Source organism: Puma concolor, chromosome E3 (assembly GCF_028749965.1).
Source record: "Puma concolor isolate L17-30 chromosome E3, mPumCon1.1.hap2, whole genome shotgun sequence".
Lineage (NCBI taxonomy): Eukaryota > Metazoa > Chordata > Mammalia > Carnivora > Felidae > Puma > Puma concolor.
The window spans coordinates 39,199,539-39,220,579 of record NC_141682.1 but is presented as its reverse complement, the minus strand read 5'-3'; the positions used below and the strand labels follow the sequence as shown (position 1 = coordinate 39,220,579).

The window sequence follows — 21,041 nt, the reverse complement described above, 5'->3', positions numbered from 1 at the left end:
GTTTCCCTTCCCTTATGTTCATGTTTGTCTCTTAAAGTCCTCATATGAGTGAAGTCATATGATTTTTGTCTTTCTCTAATTTTGCTTAAGATAATACCCTCCAGTTCCATCCACATAGTTGCAAATGGCAAGATTTCATTCTTTTTGATTGCCAAGTAATACTCCATCGTATATATATATATATATATATATATATATACCTCATCTTCTTTATCCATTCATCCATCGATGAGCATTTGGGCTCTTTCCATACTTTGGCTATTGTTGATAGTGCTGCTGTAAACATTGGGGTACATGTGTCCCTTTGAAACAGCACACCTGTATCCCGTGGATAAATACCTAGTAGTGCAATTGCTAGGTCATAGGGTAGTTCTATTTTTAGTTTTTGAGGAACCTCCATACAGTTTTCCAAAGTGACTGCACTAGCTTGCATTACCAAGGACAATGTGGTTCTAATAGCACAGGGGTTGACAATGGACCAATGAACTGACTAGAGAAGTCAAAACCCATTCAAATATGGAAACTTGATAAATATCAGAAGTGGCTGTACATATTGGAAGAAGTGTCGACTGTTCAAAGTGTTGGTATTACATAAAAAAGTCTTTCTTTGGGCTCCTTTCCTCAGGAGAAGTCTTCTTGGGAGGAGAACATTCATCACCTCCTGGTAAAGTGTCAGGCACAGAATTAAATGGATCTTGAAGGTCACATTATCCTCCTCAGTGCAGGAGTCTCTGAGTATCTGCTTGTATATTCCAGGGATGTGAAAAGCGTAATCAGGAAAGGAAGGCTGTTCCATGGATATACGGCTCCTGTAAAGTTCTTTATATTAAGCCAAAATATTTTCCCATAGCTTTTCCCCCTCCCCATATGGCACTGGGGACAAAGGTCCATCTTCAAGGCTGTCTAGCAAGCCCTTGAGCATCTCCTGAGGACTCCAATTCTCTCAGTCATGCTTGTGGCAGGACGTTCAATGCACATCCCCCCACCCCAACTTCCAGGATGCCTCTGATGGGCCCACTCCAAATTATCAGTAAGACTTCTGCCTGTGTATGCTATTTGTGTACACACACACACACACACACACACACACACACACACCCTAGTAAGGGAGGGAAAAGCAAAAGGCTCCAAACTGAGGTAACACAACAGACCCAAAGGGAGACTCAGATGTGTTAGCTGGGTGTTCCTGGATGTAAGAAGTAGCAGTTCTCTCCAGTTAGCTCATGCAAGTGGGCGGGCAATATGTTAGACTACTTGTGGAAATATGGAACAGAGGAGCCTTAGCCATAGGGCCAACCCTCAAGGACCGCTTGGAAAAATCAAACCTGAATTTTATGAGATCAGGAATCCCAAGAAAGTGAGGCTTCTACTGGAAATCCAAGGCAGCTGTGGAAACCAGGCCATCTGGTAGACCCCCAAGCAGCAGGCCTTCACAGACCCTGCTCCAGCGCTCTGCCATCAGAATCAGTCAGAGTTCTCCTCTCAGACTCTGCTTCTTCCCATCCATCTCTTCTCTTCTCCTCTTCCAAGTATGTGGTTGATTCTGCCGAAGTTCCCAGTTCACTAAGGCACAGCTCTCCTAGCCAGGACCCTGCGGAGGTCACTGGCCACTGCTGCTCAGGTAACAGCCAACGGAGGCTCATCAAGAGCTGGAGGCACTGCAGTTTCTCTAGGTGGGGAGGGGGATGGGGAGAGAGTGAGCAGGACCAGCCTGTGCCTGACCTTCATAGTACAGCTGGTGCCCAGAAGGGACGACTAAAAAGGTGTTCATCTCAGTTCATGGAGGGAATAAGAGAACACAGACTCTTGGCTGTTATGTCCTCAGAGAATAGGCTTAATTCTGAAATCCAGATGGAGGGGACTCACTAAGAAACATCCCGTGTGACCAGCTGCTTCTTGTTGGTGATGAACCCAAAACAGCAGCCCCAGTGTCTACCCATCTACCACCTTTTCATCCCTCTGTGGTGTCCAGTTTCCTCTATTACAATACAAATGCCACTTAGAAATAAATTTAACCAAAGATGGGCAAGACTTCTTTGCTAAAGACCACCAAATGTTATTGAGGAAAATAAAAGACCCAAATAAATGTACAGATGTACCACATTCATGGACTGTAGGACTCAATATTGTTAAAATGTCAATTCCCTCCAGATTGATCTATAGATTCAATGTAATCCCAATAAAAATTCCAGAAGGAATTTTTCTAGCAATTGACTAGCAGCCAATTAGGTAGAAATTTAAGTAGTCAATTTTGTAGAAATAAGAAGGACTAGAATAGCCAAAATAGTCTTAATAAAGAATAAAGTTGAAGGGCTTATAGTAGCTGCTTTTAAGATTTACTACAAACAATAATAATCGAGACAGTTTGGTATTAGCATGAGGGTACACAAAGACACCAATGGAACAGGAAACATCATCCAGAAATAGAACTACACATATATGATCAATTGATGTTCAACAAAGAAAGCAAGATAATTCAATGGGGAAAGACAAATATCTTCAACAAATGGGATGAAATAATTATCTACCCAAAAGGGAAAAAATGAACCACAACTCCATGTATCACATGGAAAACTTAAGCTGGATCCTAGACATAAAGGAAATACAGCATCTTAAAAAAAATAGAAAATATTGGGGCTTCTGGGTGGCTCAGTCAGTTAAGCATCCGACTTCAGCTCAGGTTATGATCTTGTAGTTTGTGAGTTTGAGCCCCACATCGGGCTCTGTGCTGACAGCTCAGAGCCTGGAGCCTGCTTCGGATTCTGTGTCTCCCCCTCTCTCTGCCCCTCCCATGCTCATGCTCTGTCTCTCAATAATAAATAAACGTTAAAAAAAATTTTTTTTAATTGAAAATATCTCCATGACCTTGAAGTAGGCAAACACTGCTTAGGCAAAACACTAAAAGTACTAACCATTAAAAAAAAATTTATAACTAAAATTCATTTAAAAAAATTTAAAATTTTCAACACCCCAACCCTAATAGCTACAATTAAACAGACTGACAACACCGAGGCACCTGGATGGCTCAGTTGGTTTAGTGTCCAACTTCAGCTCAGGTCATGATCTCACAGCTCATGAGTTCGAGCCTCGTGTTGGGCTGTTGCTGACAGCTCAGAGCCTGGAGCCTGCTTCAGAATCTGTGTCTCTGTCTCCCTCTGCTCCTCCCCCATTCGCACTCTGTCTTTCTCTCCCTCAAAAATAAATTTTAAAAACACTAAAAAAATAAAAATAAAAAAAACCAGACTGACAATACCAAATGTTAGTGAAGATATGGAGCAACCAAAACTCTCATATAGTGTTGATGGGAGTGTGAAACGATATAACTAATCTGGGAAAAAAGTCTATCAGTTTGTCATAAAACTAAAAATACAACTGTACACCGAACAATTCCGTTTCTAGGTAAAAAAAAAAAAAAAAGTAAACACATGTCCCCCAGTATACTTTTACAAGAATATCCACACCAGTTTTGGGGCGCCTGGGTGGCTCAGTGGGTTAAGTGTCTGACTCTTGATTTCGACTCAGGTCATGATCTCATGGTCTGTGAGTCTGAGCCCCACGTCATGCTCTGCACTGACAACCTGAAGCCTGCTTGGGATTCTCTGTCTCCCTCTCTTTCTGCCCCCACCCACTTGCGATCTCTCTCTTTCTCAAATGAACATTAAAAAGAATAGCCATACCAGTTTTATGCATAATATCTATAACTTGGAAACAGCCCAGCTCTCCATCTATAAGAAACTATGGTAAAGTCATTCTACTCAGGAGAAAAGAAAAAAAAAAAAAACACATAACAATATGAGCAAATCTCAAAAACCTTATGCTTGGTGAAAGAAGCCTTACACAAATGAGTACCTAATATGTGATTCCAATTATAGGAAGTTCTTGAACAGACATGATTGGAAAAAGACACCACTATGGCTGCCTCTGGGGGTCGAGTAGGACTGGGAAGGGGCATGGAAGCACTTTCTGGGGTGCCGGGAATGTTCCAGGTCTTTGTTTTAAAATAACAGTTTCATGGAAATAATATGTCAAACACCATGGCGTTCACCTCTTTAATGGGTACAGTGCTGTGGGTTTTGGTATATTCACAGAGCTATGCAACTATCACCACTGTCTAGTTGCAGAGGAAACCAGATACCCACTAGCTCAGCCCCAACCAATCCCCCCCCACCGCCCTGCCCAGCCCTAGAGAGGCCCCCTCACACCATTCTGTCAACCATCCATCTGCTTTCTGCCACAACAGATTTGCCTATTCTGGACACTGTGCATAAGTTGGCTCACACACTCGGAGGCCTTTTGTATCTGGCTTCTTTCACTCAGCATCATGTTTTCAAGGTTCATCCACACTGTAGTGGGTACGAGAGCTTCCTTCCTACCGCTGAGCAACATTTGGTTGTATGGATAGACTACATTCTGTTCACCCATTCATTGATCATTTCAGTTGATGGACATTTGGAGAGGTGCTTAACTGGAAAAGCTACAAGGGAACAAACTTTCTGGGGTAATTAACATAGCAGTTACATGAGTGTATGTATTAGTCAAAGTTATTGAACTGAGGACTTAAAATACGTGCATTTTATTTTAGCGAGGAAACTATAATTCAAAAAAAGGGGCCCAAGAAAGAAAAGAATAAAGAAAGAGAGAATCCAGGGAGGAAGGGAGGGAGGGAGGGAGGAAATGAGGGAAGAAAGGAGGGAGAATGGAAGGAAGGAAGGGAGGGAGGGAGGGATGGAGGGAGGGAGGAAGGGAGAGAAGAAAGGAGGGAGAATGGAAGGAAGGGAGGGAGGGAGGGAAGAAGGGAGGGAGGCAGAATGGAAGGAAGGAAGGGAGGGAGGGAGGGATGGAGGGAGGGAGGAAGGGAGAGAAGAAAGGAGGGAGAATGGAAGGAAGGGAGGAAGGGAGGGAGGGAGGGAGGGAGGGAGGGAGGGAGGCAGGCCGGGGCGGAAGGGAGGGGAAATCACCCAGGCCAACAGCCCTGGTTTCCTGTGGGCTGTAGCAACTGCTCCTAGTAAGCGTTGGGCTGTGCCAGTATCATCCCGTGACCCTGAGAAAATCAGAGCATGCTGCTCGCAGGGCACATTCCCTCCTGCGGAGAACCCGCCTTGTGCCGCCAGCTTGCTGGAGAAGGCACTCAGCTGGGCTGCAGGGCGTCTGCTTTGGGCTGGCCCACCCCCACGTGGGCCCAAGTCTGAGCACACTCCCTTTTGCCTGCCATGCAGCTGGTGGGCATGGCAGTTCTAGCTCTTGATGTAAATCGATACACTCACGGCTGGCTTGCCATTCAGTCCCTAGGGAGGAAGGAGAAGCTCCCGCACTGGGAGGAAGGAGGCGGCAGCCGGCAAGGAAGGAGACCTGAGGACTTGGCCACCACTGCATCAAGACACCCTGGCCAATGAATACTCTGTCCCCTGGTCAAAAGACACCTAGTATTCTGCAGGTTAAAGATGGTCAAACAGCAGGCATTTTCATTCCGCTCAACCCTTAGGCCATCCACTGGTTGTAAGATTCTGTGCGGGGCTGGCGACCCTCTGTTCTAATTGTGTTTGGGGTGGGAGTGGGCAGCAGGGCACATGCAGAAAAAAATAAGTGATAATAAATAATCTGAGGTGACGGACGCCAAGTGCCGTGCCAGTGCGAGCTACAGATCACACCGTGAAAGCTCAAACAGCAGAGAAGCCACTTCATGCCAATCTGTCACCACATGCTAAGTGTCGGGGCCCGCAAAGCCAGGATTGATCAGGGGTGGCCCCACGCTCCAAGATGCTCCCTCGTGGTCCAGGGGTGCAGACTAACTTGCAAACCCAGAATTGGAAAGCACCATGGTCGTCATTAGAGTGACGGGGCGTCTGAGTTCTGCCAATCTGGAGCTTCTGGCTGACAGTGGGGGCAGCACAGTGGGAGAGGGGAGACAGGTGAGGTCAAACTGGGGACATTCCAGACAGGAGAAAGAAAGGCCCTCCCAGTATCTGCATAGAAGTGGAAAGATGCACAGACCAAGGAAGGTCTCGGTTTGACCAGAGACATGCTCACGGTCGGCGCAGCTACAGGAACGAAGGCTGAGGAGCATCAGGCTGGAGGGAGAGGGGGCTTGGGGAAGACTTCTTGAAAGAGCCAGCCAGCACAAGGCCCTGAACGATGGGAAGAAGCAAGCCATGCAAACAGGAACACACAGCAGAAGCTGGGTCTCTGGGTGGGGGTCCTGCACAGGGTAGGGTGAACAATGCCCCCCAAAAGAGGCCTACCTCCTAATCCCCCCAAACCTGTGGATATGTCACCTAACATGGAAAAGGGGGCTCTGTTTATGTGATAAAGTTAAGGGTCTTGAGAAGGAGAGATTATCCTGCATTACTCACTGGGCCCAATATAAACACAAGGGTCCTCGTAAGAGGGACGCAAGAGGTCGGAGTACAGAGTAGAGGAGACCACAGGAGTCAGAGGCTGGGGTGACAGGAGGGAGGGGCCGCAAGCCAAGGAATGCAGGCTGACTTCAGACTCTAAGAGGCAAGGAAATGCAAGCCTCCAGAAGGAACACAGACCGGCAGACACCTTGGTTTCCAACATGTGAGACTCATCTCAGACTTCAGACCCCAGAACTGCAGGATAACATAATTGTGTTGTTTAGAGCCACTCAGCGTGGTAACTTGTTACAGTAATAACAGGAAACACACACTGCAGAATCAGTGGGAATGCAACTTACACATAGCCCCTACATATCCCCTCTTCCCAGCCCCAACAGATACATTTACTTCCCTCCGGAGATTTCATGCCATCAAAAAGAGTCTGAATGCAGAAGCATGGTTAACAAATGTGGTTACATTATCTGCTACTTTGCTGGTTCATCACTTAGCAAATGACAGGAACAGAGTGAGGTCTGTGATCCATACTGACATCCCTGCCCCCAGCGAGCTCAGAATCCAGTGGGGGTGCAGACGTGTCAACAGCCAGTCACCACACAAGGTGACAAACCCTTAATGGAGATAGGAAGAGGGGAACACGGCAGCACAGGGGAGAGCCAGCTGGTGTGGCTTCCCGAGAATGGAATGGTCCAACACAGGGAGTCTTGGCTGCGCAACGAGGCAGGACGAGGGGGAAGGCAGGCAAATGGAACTGCATTTAGCAGAACGGAGGTGGCAGGAGATACGGCTGGTCTGGGGGAACAGCAGGTGAAGTGAGCGTGGCCAAAACAGGGACCAGAGGCTGGGACAGGTGCTTCCTGATTACAAGGTGGAAACAACTGCTTCATGGCCACCTTCTCAGCCCTGCCTCGGTGAGATTAAAAGGCCAGGAGCTGCAGGAAGATTCGCGGCAGAGATGGGTGAGGGCTCGAGGGGCAGCCCTGGTGCAAACACAACATGAGCCTTCAAGCTCCAAGAGACAGCACAGCACCCAAAGGAGACACTCCAGGAGGGAAGACCACCCGGCTAAGCACTCTGACCCTGTCCGCCCCATATGACACCTTGTCCTTCGATTCATCACACTGCAGGTGACATTGCCACTAGATGCAGACTTCGGGGTGCCCTGCGTCCCTGTTGCCCCTGGCACCAAGAGACAACACAGTCTTCCCATTGCTTACTTTCATGAGCAACCTAAGGAGGGAGGTGATTTCCACCCTGGGAACAGCCTGGCTCCTGACCTGAGCCATCCCCAGATGGCTGGTATCACCCATGACAAGGAACGAGCCAACAACGGCCACAGCGCTGAAACACTACTGCATGTGGGCGTGGCCAGATGACATTTGGTCACAAGGGTGAGGAAACGTGGAGATGGAAGTGATGCAAAGAAGAACAGAAGGGAAGCACAGAGGGAAGGAGGAGAAGAGAGGGGGCAACGGGGACAGAGGTGGAGAGCCGGAAGAGTGGACACCTGCCCTTGCACAAGGGATGCAGTTCAGGCTGTCCCAGACAGAGAGCTTTCTAGGACCCCCGACCTCAGGGGACAAGATCTGTGCCACGGCAGCACTGCAGGCTGTGAAGCCACAGGGACACAGTCGGGCCTCTAACCCAGTGAGGCCACACACCTCACCCGTCATGCAAATCAGAGCAGAGGAACGTGAGGAACTGTGTTAAATACCAAGGGGAAGATTTTGCAAACAGTTTTTTTTGAATTGTCACTGCTTAAGTGCGAAGACTCTCAAGTCTGAGAAGCAACATTTCATTCTCTCTGAGCCCTCAGAAATTTTTAAAAAAGGAGAACTCACTGTACTCGGGAAACCTGCGTTGGTGTGGGCCCACGCTCGGCAGAACGTGGCGGAGGGGGGTGGGCAAAGTTATGGAGCTCCTCAGGACAGTTTCCACTCCAGATGGTGCGGGCGTGGAAGCTGCGAGGGCTGAGCAGGCAGGAGAGAAAGCAAACCAGGAGAGAAAGCAAACCAGGAGAGAAGCCCACTCGGAACAAAGGGACAGGAGCACTGTGGGGAAAGGCCAACGATTCAGCTCAGGTGCACAGAGGCGCCCTGGTGTCCACCGTCCTGGCTGCTCCTTTGCCATGAAGGCTCCAGAACCAGAGACTGTGGGCCAGGCGGGCCGGGGAACTGGGAACTCTGGCTCTATTATCACGAATCGGCCCGCAGCCCTGGACCAGCCGCCTCCTCTCTTGGATCCGCTACCTTATTTTGCAAAGGATGGTGTGTGGCGGGCTGACACTCTTTCTGGGAATGTCTGGGACCTACAGAAGCACCACTGCTGGACGAGAGGGGCTTGACAAACCTCTGCCCCCGATCCTGACCAAATATGTTTCTAGCACTTCTAACCTTCAGGTATTTGCTGTTTTCCCTGTAGCTTCCTTGGCCGCTGACCTTTCTTACTGGGCCAGGAAGCTTGCAAGGGGCCCCCTCCTCCAGATTTATCCGGGACAGATGGGCTGGGTCAGAATCGTGCAGAGCGAAGCCTCAGCAAAGCTCTCCATACACCTGCAATTCTACGACTGGAGCCTCTCAAAGGCTCTCAGCCTGAGAAAGCACAAGGTCTTGGTGAGGTTTCCTGGCCGGCTCGGGGCTGGCTTCATGCCACAGTAACATGCCCAGGGCTGCATGGCCTAGAACCCCTTCAGGCTCCTCTTCCCCCACCCTTGAGAAAACCTCGATTTTTATGCCCTCAAAACCCTGCTCCGCTCAGACTGCTGTGACCAGGCGCAGACCAGGTGTGGGAATGGCGGAGGGGCACTTTTAGGGCCCTACGTAATACAGCTCAGGCAACCGCTTGCCCCTTTCCTGGTGGCATCCGCCAACCTTGATGTTCTCCCTCCCGTAAGCCCCTGCAAATCCGGGGTGAGGGCGTGAGGCCCAGAGACGCCCCAGGCTGGTGGATTCTGCCACTTTCCACTTCTGCCAAATACAGAGGTTCGCTCATCCCCACAGATGCAGTAAGGAGGTCCCCCCGGGTTAGAAGAACCTAAGACAGAATCAGACTGAAGGAATAAAACTGGATTAGGGAAACCGGAGGGAGACGGGGTGACTGGAACTCTGGGTAGGAATGCAGATTCACCACAATTGGGTGAGGTTCACTCCTGCTCCGCAGAGCTGGCTAATGAAACAGTAACATTCGCTCTTATCGTGGGTACTGGTTTACTTCTACGTTCAAAAGGCAGCATTTGAAGAGAGTTGTTGAGAGATACTGCACATGGTATAAAATTTGCCCATTTAAACTGCACAATTCAATGGCTTTTAGTATGTGTGCAGAGTTGTGAAACCATCACCACTAAGTTTAGAACATTTCATTACCCCTGAAAAGAAAGCCCATACCCAGGAGCACTCAGGGCCCCTGCCGTTCCCCCGGACCCACCGGCCCTGGGCAAACAGTAATCTGCAGAGCATTTTACCCCGACACACACTTTCCCTACCGTGAGGGTATGCGATGCAGCAGATGACAGGGGTGTCTTAATCAAGATCTCATGACCCACAAACAAATGGCCAACAAGCACAAGAAAAGACATTCAACATCACAGATCATTAGGGGAATGCAAATCAAAGCAACAACGAGATACCACCTCACACCCATTCAGGATGGCTATTGTCCAAAAAACAGAAAATAACAAGTGCTGGTGAGGATGTGGAGAAATTGGAACACCTGTGCACTGTTGGCGGGAATGCAGAATGGTGCAGCCACCGTGGAAAACAGTATGGTGGCTCCCTCAAAAACTAAAATTAGAATTACCATATAACCCGGAAATTGCACTTCTGGGTATATACCCAAAATAATTAAAAGCAGGATCTTAGTGGGGCCCCTGGGTGGCTCAGTTGGTTAAGTGTCTGACTCTTGGTTTTGGCTCAGGTCATGGTCTCATGGTTCTTGAGTTTGAGCCCCACATAGGGCTTATATGCTGGCCGTGTGGAGTCTGCTTGGGATTCTCTCTCCCCTCTCTGCCCCTCTCCTACTCACGCATGCTCTCTCTCTCTCTCTCAAAAATAAAAAAACTTAAAAATTTTTTTTAATGTTTGTTTATTTTTGAGAGAGTGACAGATTGCAAGTGGGGGAGGGTGAGAGAGAGAGGGAGACACAGAATCCAAAGCAGGCTCCAGGTTCTGAGCTGTTAGCACTTAGCCCAATGTGGGGCTTGAACTCATGAACCGTGAGATCATGACCTGAGCTGAAGTCGGACACTCAACTCACTGAGCCACCCAGGCACCCCAAATAAATAAACATTTTTAAAAAGCAGGATCTTAGAGAGACATTTGCACACTCATGTTCATATAATTATTATATACACAGAATTATTCTCCATAGCTAAAAGACGAAAGCAACTCAAGGGTCCAACAACTGATGAGTGGATAAACAAATGTGGTATATACATACAATGGATATTACTCCTCCTTAAAAAGGAAAATTCTGACACGTGCCACATCATACAGAAACCTCGGAGCCACTGTGCTCACTGAAAGAAGACACTCACAAAAAGACAAATATACTGTGTGATTCCACTTACATGAGGTACCTAGAGTAGTAAAATTCATAGACAGAAAGTACAGTGGTGGTTGCCAGGGGATGGGGGATGGGGAGTCAGTGTTTTATAGAGACAGAGTTTCGGTTTTCCAAAAGGAAAAGAATTCTGGAGATGGTGGTGGTGATGGCTGCACAGGAATATGAATGTACTTAATGCCCCTGAGCTGTACACTCAAAAAAATGGTCAGGATGGTACTTAAGGCTACCTATCAGTTGACTTTATGCTAATCAAAAGGAGACTATCCAGGTGGGCCTCACCTAATCACACTTAAGTCTTTAAAAGCAAAGTGTTTTGGGGGCACCTGGGTGGCTCAGTCAGTCGAGCATCTGACTCTTCATTTCAGCTCAGGTCTTGATCCCAGGTCCTGGGATCGAGCCCCGTGTTGGGCTCTACACTCACAGGGCAGAGCCTGCTTGGGATTCCCTCTCTCTCCCTTTGCCCCTCTCCTCTACTGGCACTTTCTCTCTCTCTCTAAAATTAAAAAAACAAAAAACAAAAAAAGCAAAGGGTTCTCTCCTGCTGATAACAGAAGAGGAAGTCAGAGATTCAAACCAAGGGGGGATTTGAGGCCCCACTGCTGTACTGAAGATGGAGAGGACACATGGGAAAGACTAAGAGTGGCCTCCATGAGCTGGGGGCAACGCCCAGCTGACAGCTACCATGTTCTGCCTGGACGCATGACCAGCACGGCCTGCAGAGGTGGGAGATAATGAGTCATGTTAACCCGCTAAGTTGGATCATTTTCAGAAAGCAATAGAAGACTGATTGGATCTCCTAATTGGGGCCAGAAAGGGAAAGAAGACATTTTAGGGAGCAGAGATGACTCTCAGTGATTGACTTTGTCTTTTTCACATATTTCCACTTCCTCTAGAAAGCCTCCCCCGCCACCCTCCCGAGAGCCTTTGCGGATCCTCGCCTCTGTCTTCCTCTGTCGGTAATTATCTGCCACTCCCTTGGCCCTGCGCACAAGGGCCTGCCAGCCGGAATCCCCAGTCATCTCGCTTTCTCAAATCTGGTCTAAGGACTTCCAACACAGAAGCCACAACTTGACCTTTTTCATCTTTCCCAAAGCTCCCAGTACAGGGCCAAGCACACTATAAACTAGCCCACAAATTCTTGTTCACTAAGCCATTTCCTTTCAGTTCCAGTGACCAGCAAGGCCAATGAAGGCATTCAAACCTGATGTGGCCACAGGCACATGGAGAGCCTTTCCCCTAAGACTGGCTTCACCACCACCTGAGAGTAACAAAGCACCGAGATGGTGATACCCCATTTCTGAAGTCTGACTTTTCATTAACACTGGCCAGTCACGTTTTCCAGCATGAGTTGGGCTACCATTTCTCTGAAGTTTTTTTTGTTTTTGTTTTTCTACAGCTGAAATTTGCCAACACAGAGGAAGTAAGAAGAGGATGACATGAGGTCCCACAAAATGTGCTACCTGTGTTTTGTTCCACAACAACCTTACCCTGAATGCCTTCCAAGTCTAGACAGCATGGTGAGACCCCAAAAACAGAGAGCTAAATCACAATAGCCCCTACTCTTGGGCTGTCATCCAAGTATCCCCTGAGCACAGAGGTCATAGCAGAGTCTTTGACACTTTGGAAACTAGGAGGTTGGATTTCTTCAGGTCGGACCACAGAATCAGGTCTCCTACAGGCAGGCAATGGGTGGGGTTCCCTTCTGCATTCTGTCCTGCTCCAGGGACTCTGGGGACGCCTTCTGTGCCCCACCCTGGACTCCAATAACACGCATATGATGTCACTGTCTAGATGTGCAACAGTCTTGGCCAATTTTATCCAAAGCCCTCAAGCACAGATTAAAAAGTAAATCCATAGCATTTGGACAGACCTTTACAGTTTACAAGCCACTGTCATATTAATTGTCTCATTTGATCCTCCCAGGAGCCCTAAGAGGTAGGAGGAGTAGATTATCATCGCCCAATTACCGATGAGGAAACTGAGGCTCAGGGAGCTGAAGTGACTTACCCAGAGTTACCTGGTTTGGAAGCCAAAAAACCATGTTCTTCCACGTTGGATCTAGTCTTTGAGCCTAAATGGGAACTCAGCACAGACAGGCTAGGCTCTCCCCAGCTGGCCTTCACAGCTGGTGCCTTGAGAGTTTCTCTATAGAAAGAGTGAAGGAGAGGCTGGGAATCAGGAACAAAAAGAAAGTACAATGGTGCCTCATATTCTAGTAATATTTCATCTTTTTCAAAGAACTCACATATTTCTTTTCTCATTTGGTTCACAGAACAATCCCATAAGGTCAACAAGTATATTGTCATCAAAACTTGGATCAGAGCTAGTCCCCAACTTTTCTGATTCCAAGACTCTTTCTATAAGATAAGGGACAACATTCTTGCCACTGAGACCCTCCTTTCGTCCCTTTGGCCCTGAAGGGTCAAGACCAAGAGACCACTGGATACCCTTCTCTTGTGTGGCCACACAGGTCCAACTTACAGTGACCTTTCATTTCCCTATGTGATCCCCTGCCAGAAACTGGGCCCAGAATGCAGGCCCCTCCCCCTTCTGGTTTTAGGACTGCTTTTACAGAACCAATGTGTTTTTAAGTTTATTTCTTTTCAGAGACAGAGAGAGAGCGTGCGAGTGCACACACGTGTGGGGGAGGGGGAGGGAGATGGGGGAAAGAATCCCAAGCAGGCACCACACTGTCAGCATGGAGCCTGATGTGGGGCTCGAACTCACAAACTGTGAGATCACGACTTGAGCTGAAACCAAGAGCTGGACGCTTAACTGACTGAGCCCCCCAGGCGCCCCACAAAACTAATCTTATGTAACCGATACACCAGGGGGAATGGAATCTGCTAGACTATTGCTCACCCGCTGAACACACATTTTCTGAGCAGGGTATCACTCTAGGCTACTCACTGGGAGTTCGAGAAATACCTCAGGCATATTCCCTAACAGAAGCTCACGATCTTGATCTAGTGGAACTGGCGAAAACACAAACACGTACATGACAAGGTACACGACATTCACTAGTACATGACAAGATGGAACAAATGTCACAACACAGTTGTAAGCAAAGGGCTGCATGCAGATCAGCATCATGCTGGCTGGTGGGAAGGAAGAGTCTTTATGAAAAAAGAGGCGTTGGGCGCCTGGGTGGCTCAGCCAGTTGAGCTTCCAACTTCGGCTCAGGTCACGATCTCACAGTTTGTGAGTTTGAGCCCCGCATCAGGCTCTCTGCCGTCAGTGCAGAGCCAGCTCTCCGATCCTCTGTCTAGCTCTCTCTCTGCCTGTCCTCTGCTCTTTCTCTCTCTTTCTCAAAATAAATTTAAAAAAACTTAAAAAGTAAAAGAAAAAAGAGGTGTTTAAGCGGAAGGATGACTGGAGAATCTTGACAAGTAGGAAGATGCAGGCTGTAAAAACAGCATTAACATTTGGGAACTAAGGATATAGTCCCTTGTGAGGGCAGCATGAAGTCCACTTGGCCCCCGACCTCCCACTGAGGCTGGCTGGGATCCAGCTTAGACCCCCAGCTAGATCTAGGCTGGATCCTGCCCCCTCCCAAGGGAACCCAGGAGACTGGGGCCACTTGCTCCGTCCTCCAGGTTCTGTGGACTTGCAGCCCCACCCACCAAATGTTAACTGCCCTCTTCACAACTCATCTCTTCTGCTCCCTAGTTGGTTCTCACATGTGTCTTGCATTCCCAACTAGACTAAAATACTGGTCTCCTGATTCCTTGAGAACACAGCAAGGCATGCCTATATCCCATCCCAGCCAGCATGAGGTGGGCACACAGTAGGCCCAACAACCTGTTTGTTGACTGGCTGCCGAAGTCTATAGGCCCAACTGTACACAACTGTACAAACAGGTAGACAAGAAGGGGCAGTACTTGTAATCCTAGCCTGGGATTACAGGGAAGGGGTTAGCAGAAGACACATTATTTCTGGCTTTAAGGTTACATTTTATAGAACTGATCTAAATTTAAATCAAGGGGCTTAGACTTGCGGGGTCACTCTGGGGGGACTGCCCTGTATTTCACATTCTGTTCTCTTTTAGACCAATATCCCAAGGTCTCCTTAATCCATTTTTCTAGTTCCTGCTTGTAAACATCTTCCAATGAAACATAATGTCTCATAGTTTCTCTTGAAAAGAGTTACAGAAAGGCTGGCATAGTTGTCATTTCCAGTCTAGAGACTGGAGGACGATGCCAGAGGTGAGAGCAGAGTCAGGGCAAGAGGTGGGGGTGGCGAGGACCCCAGGGCACAGTACAGCCTCCTACTGGTTGGTCTCCAAGGAGCCGAAGTCTCAGCTGAAGTGCTGGGTGGACAGACTTTACAAACAGGGAAACTGGATAGGGTCAAAACCCAAACAGGTCACAGCACACCCAGAATGGAGCATGGGCAAGCAATGAACATCATCAGCTAGGAGTTGGGGGATGGGGTAGGTGAAAAGAACCAAATGCCCAGGTGGGTTCAGAGGCAGAGAATTTTAGTTTTAGGGATTTTTCTAATCCAACCCTCTTTAATCCCACAGGTGGGGTCCTCAAAAAGTTATTTCCTGGGGCACTTGGGTGGCTCAGTTGGTTAAGCACCCGACTTCGGCTCAGGTCATGATCTCACGGCTCAGTAATTTGAGCCTGTGTTGGGCTCTGTGCTCACATCTCAGAGCCTGAAGCCGGCTTCAGATTCTGTGTCTCCCTCTCTCTCTGCCCCTCCCCCACTCGCACTCTGTCTCTCTCTCTCTCAAAAATAAACATTAAGAAATCCACACCAAAAACAAAAAGTTATTTCCTGTGATAGTCTAACCCTGTTCTACTCAGTGTCTCTCTGCGTCTTTGACCTTCCACTTCATCCTCCATATTGCTGTCAGACTGATCTTTCCACAACACAGATCAGTTCAGTGTCTCCCCTCCACATTCAGAAGGTCCGAAGTCAGCGTGACCCAGTAAGGCCTTCTCTGCTAGATCCAGACAGGGTTTGGAGTCTTATCTCCTCTCTACACCCCACTGACGTCATTCCCCCAACAACGTCCTGCACAACACTCTCCAAAGTTGCAAGACTTACTCCTGTCTGCCAGGAGAATCCCAATTCCAAGGTCCAGCTCAAATGTGTCCTGTTCAGTTAAATCTCCCTGTGCTCATTCATTCCCCCAGGAAAGATGTGTTTACTTTCTCTTCCATGCTCCCAAAACACCTCCGTAGAGCATTTATCACCCTGACTCGAACTGATTTTACAGAGACTGAGAGGCCACCAGGAATAGGGACTGGTTTTGCCTTCTCATTGTTCACCTTGTCCTTACTTCGCACGGCAGGAGTAGGTGGTCAAAACATGTTTACTGAAAGAAGAAACCTTTCCTTTTTTTTTTTTAGTTTTCACTTTTAAGTAATCTTTACACCCAGTGTGGGACTCAAACTCACAACTCCGAGACTGAAAGTCGCTTGCTCTACGGACTGAGCCAGCCAGGTGTCCCAAACCCCTTTCCTTTATAGCCGCACAGTGAGTTCCTGGTGGGGCCCAGTTAAGGTCGAGGTTGTCTGATGCCCAGGTCAAGGCACTGCTTTCTAGGCTGCTTCTACCAGTTTTTCGTGAACACGAACCTGGATGGCTCCTTACTAACCTGGACTTTCAGACACTGGGACAGTGACGGGCATCAACTGTCCCAAGTTAGCACCAAGCTGCTAACTGTAAAGAGAGACTCCTGTGTCTCTCCCGGGGAAGAGATTTGATTCAAAAAGGCTTTAAACCGAGCTGTAGGCGGCGACAGAGCAGGTGAGTCATCCCAGCCCACACCCGTTCTCTACTGAAGGGCCCCAGCGTCTGTGTGTCTGTGGTCATATGGGAAATGGGTACTCTGAGCTGACTCGGGTCCCAGGGAGGGGGATGCTGATGTTATGGCCAAGGACCCTTCACCCATGGTGATGAAGCAGGAGTGATGGCCTTTATCTATGACAGCAAACATAAAGGGACTCAGAGAGCACAGGGGATGGCCTCAGAGAAGCTGCAGCCGTGGTAATGACCAAGGGACGCAGCTTGCCGCTCTTGCGGCCCCATCTGGACCCCTTGCACCCACACAGCCTGTCTCCACCGCCAGCCCTCACCCATGTCACTTCAATTCCCTAAATTCAAAGCTCCTCAAGAGAAACACAAGGTGTCTTCCACCACCCATCCCCCAGACTCAACCAGGACATCTATACTGCAGTTGAATTTTGTTTTAAGCAAAGTCAGCATGTAAAGTTGAGGGATAAATCTTCATTTTACAAACTCTTTTCACCACGAGCTCCCCTAAGGCCTTCACTCACTGCGGGCTTACTTACCATGTGTAAGTTCCTCTGTTAGGAGCTGGAGAGATACGAACACCACTGCAGTACAGTCCCTGCCCTCAACCACGTAAGCAAGTTGCATATGCGAGTTACTGTACATGCAGGAAATAACGTGCTAAATCCTTCAGAGGAGGTTCACAAAGTGAGTCTGGGAATCTGGAGGCGAATGAGTTTAGAGGGACATCGTTCGGGAGATGGCACAGAAGTTGGGCTTTAGAGAACGGGTTGGATATTGCCACTCTGAAGCACGTCAAATGGCCTTCCATATGGAGGAGGTGTTGTCAGCAAAGGCCTGTGGGTGGAATCAAATGTCAGGCAGCTCCATGTGGAAACCCACCAGGGCAGGCTGAAACAGCACATCCGACAGGCCCAAGCCCCAGGGCCACAGGCCAAGGCACAGGGAAAATGCTCCGAACAGCAAAGGTCAACATGAACGTAAATACTGCAGCAGCAGGACTTATTCGGGGCGAGAAGTGGGCCAGGATGGCCTTGGAATCCGGCCAGAGGTCAAAGGCCAGCTCTACCCTCAACAGCTGTGTGATCTTGAACAAGTTACCCAACAGAAGTCTAGGTCTTCCCGTCTGCAAGGCCGCTCCCTGACACTTCCTACCTAGCGTGTCACTAAGAAATGAAATGAGATGATGGAGAGGACACATGAGGCACGGTGGCAGGCAGGGCAAGTGATCAGTCTATGTGAGGCTCTTCTTCCTGGCTTGAGGAGCCTGGACAGTGAACAAGTGAAAGACTGTGTGGGGCCCTCGAGGAAGGAAGACACCAATAAAAGGGGATTCTAAAGCGAGGAGATGGTGAGGAAAGAGGGACTGCGGAGAAAGGAAACAAAGCCTCCACACTGAGCTTTCTGCTCCAGGGCAGGCCACCGTAGGGATGCTGCTAAAACTCCCCAACACGCTGGTAGGTGGTTTCTCCCTGAAGAACGCCGTGTTCCAGGATCAACACCAGTGAGGCAAGGAGCAGAACTGAGCTTGTAGGTGGAGCGATGGGTAGGAGCCGAGCAGAGATGAGGCAGCACGCTGGACCCCTGCCCAGATTGTGGGGGCATCAGAAATCAGGACTGGATCAAGATGGCACCGAGAGAGAAAACTGCTTAATTCTAAAAACTTCCACTAGGAAAGCCCAGAAGTCCAAGGTTTTTTGCACATCTAGACACCTGATCTTTTAACCTGAATACCTGGCTCATTACAAGCCAGCAACAGAGATACCGCCAGGCACAGGACTCACCTCTGCAGAGAGCCTCCAGTCTCATGGAGGACAGGCACACTAAGGGTCTTCAGGGAGATTTGCCACCTAATCCTACGTGTGTTTGCTCCTTGTTCATTTGCGCATTTGTTCACTCCATCCTCCACTGCACAAACATCCACGAAGGAACTACTATACCCAAGATAAGATCCCGGAGAGGCAGGTGTCCCGTTAGCTGTTCACATCTCCATTCCTCAAGTTGTTTCACTTGTCAGTTCCCTTATCTGTCAAATGAAGAAAACTGGGTTTATGGGAAAATGCAATGAGATAATGGACACACACAATGCAGAGTAAGTGCTCAAGAAGTGTAAACTATTAATAAACGAGCAGAAGTAAGGTCACATGTTATATTGGATACCTTTCATTGCTCCTCTAGGTACTTTCTGCATCCTTTTCTATCTGTACTGTGTTCTGGAATTTTCCTGCATGGACTAATCAAGTCTCCTTTGCCCTCTGACTTCCCATGGGGTTTAGTACATGGAGAGCCTTGACAAATCAGAGGGATTTTATTTCCTCCCAACTGCCTTCCTGAACCCCTTGACCTGAAGTCCTAGCTCTAGCAAAATGACCCTCCACACAGCCTCTCTGTCTCGAGGCGTAGAGATGGTAAGATCCCTCTGTTACAAGCCCCAGAACATTTCACTATCCACGGTTCTTTCCCTACACCCTGCCTCAAATTACCCATTCATAATGTGCCATCTGTTTTGTGCTGGCCCCTATTATATACGGGGTAGGAGAGAGAGAATAGGCCTGGGGATCAGGAGACCTGAGTCCCACCTCTGCCACCAGCTGGTTCTGTGACCCTGAACGCTCTTTTACTAGGTGTCAGCGTCCTCATCTGTAAAAAGAACAGGTGGGACCACATAGCTCTTTTTTTGTATTACAATTCCCCACCACTGCTGGGTGTTCCGTGAAGTTAAACCCAGAAAAGGGATGCATATCAGGGAATAAGGCAGGTTAGCCAACTCATTCTTAACCCAGGGAGGGCACCTAACTCCTTTCCAAGGACTTCCCTTTTCCTCCCAGATTCCCCGGGGACCAAATGATCTCCACTCCAAACAAACAGCCAAGGAAACCCAGGAAGTTACAAGTAAATTCTCTCCTTTCAGTAACCAACCAGCCAACCTCGATTTAGCCACACAGGTCCCTTCCCAGCTTCTGTTATGCACAGCGGGCCAAGGTGTGGTGTGGTGTGGTGTGGCCAAGAGGCAGGTGCACACTCCCACTCAGGCATTCTCCACAGGGCTGCAAAGGGATATGATGCCCTCTCACAACTGGTGGGTATCCAGGGCAGAGGGAGCCACCCAAATCAACATCCTGTCAGAAAACCTACAATTGAGGTCTGTCACTGGACACGTTTCAAAGAGAGGCTGAGGACCATTTCATGGGATAGTACAGAATCTCTGGAGTTCTTTTTTTTTTTTTTTTATTTTTGGGACAGAGAGAGACAGAGCATGAACGGGGGAGGGGCAGAGAGAGAGGGAGACACAGAATCGGAAACAGGCTCCAGGCTCTGAGCCATCAGCCCAGAGCCGGACGCGGGGCTCAAACTCACGGACCGCGAGATCGTGACCTGGCTGAAGTCGGACGCTTAACCGACTGCGCCACCCAGGCGCCCCTCTCTGGAGTTCTTTTTTAGCTCCTAAATTAGCGACTCAGGGAACCCCAGGAGCCATGAGAGACATTCTAATGAGATTACCCTCCCTAACGCCCCCTACCCCCATGTGGAGTTTCACCTGCCCCAAGCGCTTTCCCATCTCCCCTCACCCAGAGGTAGAGCCAAGTGCCTGCATAAGGCTGGGTTTTTAATCCTTAAGGACAGCAGGAGAGGGCACTTTGGATACCAACTTCTAGGTCTCTGGCGGGGTAAGGGAGGAGGGATAATCTCTTAAAATCTCAGCTCCTGGGCTGGCCGCATGTGAAAACCACAACCTAATAACCGCCAACAACAATTTCTTCGACGTTCTTCACGTCCGGAAACCGTGGCCTCTCCCCACAACTCTGAGAGAGTTCAAACCCTTTCCTGGTTCCAAATCAAAACTTCCGAGAGCCTCCGGGCTTCCAGCGGCCAGACCGCGCACGGAACGGCTGGGGCCCAGGGAAGACCCAGGCGGCGAAGCCCGCGGGGCGAGCGGAGAGGGGACGAACCCCAGCGCTGAGCCGCCGCCCTAGCCGCCTCGAAGCGCCCGTGTCCGCAGGAAGCACCGCCGTGCGCCTGCGCCTGCGCGAGTCTTGACACGTGACTCGGGAGCGCGCGGCCCTGGAGGGGGCGGGGGAGGGACCACGGCCGCATGCGCGGGGCGGGCTCCCGCGGGCGGGGTTCGGCTGGGACTCAGCTCAGCAGCTCCCCCGGCGGTGGGTGCTGGGCGTCGCGGTGACGAGCCTCGCTCAGCGGTGGCGTTTTGCGCTGAGGAGCGGGCTTTCGAGACCACGCCAAGCTTGGCCAGGCGCTCGGTTCTCCCACCCTTTCGTTCCTGTTCCAAACCGCCCTGCTTTAGGGGCCTCAGTTTCCCCTCGAAGGCGAGGGGGTGCAGCGGAAAAAGCGGACCCGTCGGCGGTG

General features: G+C 49.3%; 1 long non-coding RNA gene across 10 annotated transcripts in view; it reads right to left on the bottom strand.

Annotated features, from left to right (window-relative positions):
- The window catches only part of LOC147573167 (uncharacterized), a 36,419-nt gene extending 15,728 nt beyond the window's left edge, over positions 1-20,691 (bottom strand). For 8 of the 10 annotated variants that reach the window (XR_015245481.1, XR_015245482.1, XR_015245483.1 and 5 more), the window contains exons 1-4: positions 20,330-20,691; positions 18,464-18,705; positions 17,219-17,516; positions 12,921-13,058 (exon numbers count right to left, since the gene is read on the bottom strand). This is a non-coding gene — a long non-coding RNA (uncharacterized LOC147573167). Of the gene's footprint in view, positions 1-12,920; positions 13,059-17,218; positions 17,517-18,463; positions 18,723-20,329 lie in introns of all 10 variants that reach the window. The other 2 variants (XR_015245480.1, XR_015245485.1) reach the window with 2 other exon arrangements.
- Positions 20,692-21,041: the final 350 nt, after the last annotated feature.